Here is a 1,759-nt window from a genome sequence, read left to right on the forward strand (position 1 = left end):
GCTGAGTGGCCTCTCTCTAGCCCAGTGGTGGATCCAGTGTGGTCTCGAGTCAGCCTGCTTGGGTTCAAACTCAGACAGGCGCTACCCCGACTAGTGCTGTGTGACTCTGAGCAGTTTGCTTGATCTCTCTGAACTCACACTTCCATGAGAGTTTATAGTAACTTCTACCTCCTGAGCAGTCAAGTCTTTACACCTGGAAAGTGCTCGGTGGAGATCAGCCATTACTTTTGGGAACACCGAGTCTAAGGGTGGGTATCTGGGTTCTTTGTACCCTCCTCAAACCATCTCTCCAGCTCCCCGGGAGGCACATACAACTGGGAGGATGTAAGAGCCTCCCACCACCCGCCAGGCTGTCTCTTTCAGGGAAAGTAGGGAGATCCCAGGCCTAGTTAATCCCCGGGAGGGGCAGGAGAGTTGCCCCTGAGAAAGATCCCGGTTGACCTCTGTTTTCTCCTGGCTCAGGCCAGGTTAAGGGTGTCAGGGGCACAGAATGGGAAGGTTGGCAAAGGATGAGTTACTCAGGCAGCAGCCCCCCTCCCGTTCCATCCAGCCCAGCCATGGGGCGCTCCTGGGGGAAAGTGCTCCCTGAAAAGACACACCAACCACCAGAAAGAGAAACTGAACCGTTTATTAGCCTAGGTCTGGGTTTCAGGCATTGCGGGGGCATGTCTGGGGAGCTCTATGAGAGGAAACAAGCCCCTGACTGGCTCCTTGCCCCACAAAGACCCGCTCCCCCAGGCTTCGCATTCACAAGAAATTACTCTGAGGCATGAGGTTTCCTTCCCCAAGGTGAGCTGCACCCTAGCTCTCCAGTGGGGGGAGGGGCCAGCAATTCCAAAGGGGTCTGGGCAGGACCAGAGCTCCCTGACTTTGGCAGCTTCAACACAGACATGAGAAGACAGGACAGCATTCATTCTGGGGAAATGTAATGGGGAGAGGGGGGTCACAGACATCACACCTATGCGCACACCCACACACACACACATAAATATACGTTTGTACCGTAACATCCCTTCCATTATCCACAGGTTTTTGTGAAATCCTTCTGGGGCAGGTTAGGGGAGAGTGTCCCTAGGAAATGTCCCTAGCCACTGCCACTCCCATGCTCCATTCAATATAAGTTGAAAGATGAAGGCCGGGCACAGTGGCTCATACCTGTAATCCCAGCACTTTGGGAGGCCAAGGCAGGCAGATCACTTGAGGTCAGGAGTTTGAAACCAGCCTGGCCAACATAGTGAAACCCTGTCTCTACTAAAAATACAAAAATTAGCCAGGCGTGGTGGCAGGTGCCTATAGTCCCAGCTACTCGGGAGGCTAAAGCAGGAGAATTGCTTGAACCCAGGAGGTGGAGGTGGCAGCGAACGGAGATTGAACCACTGCCCCACTCCGGCCTGGGTGACAGAGTAGACTCCATCTGAAAAACAAAACAAAACAAAAATCTTGAAACCGTGTCAAAACAAAAAAAATCTTGAAAGAAGACACAGCAGGGTTCAGGCTCAAGGCTTCTCTCTGCCTTGCTCGGGAGACCTGGTACTTTAGCTGGGGCTGCAGGTGTGGACCCAAAAATAGCCTGGGGGTGGCTGTTTCTGAAAGGAGGGTGTCTGTGCAAACATCGCCCCCAGAATTTTCTCAAGTTGCGCCCTACCCCACATCAAGAGTCCCAAAGCCTTCCCCAGCCACCCACACTGGTTTTTCCCACTTGTGCCCCAAATAGTGCAATTGACCAATGAGGTCTGAGAATGAGGAATGGACCTCAGTC

Source organism: Mandrillus leucophaeus, unplaced genomic scaffold (assembly GCF_000951045.1).
Source record: "Mandrillus leucophaeus isolate KB7577 unplaced genomic scaffold, Mleu.le_1.0 Scaffold112, whole genome shotgun sequence".
Taxonomy (NCBI): domain Eukaryota; kingdom Metazoa; phylum Chordata; class Mammalia; order Primates; family Cercopithecidae; genus Mandrillus; species Mandrillus leucophaeus.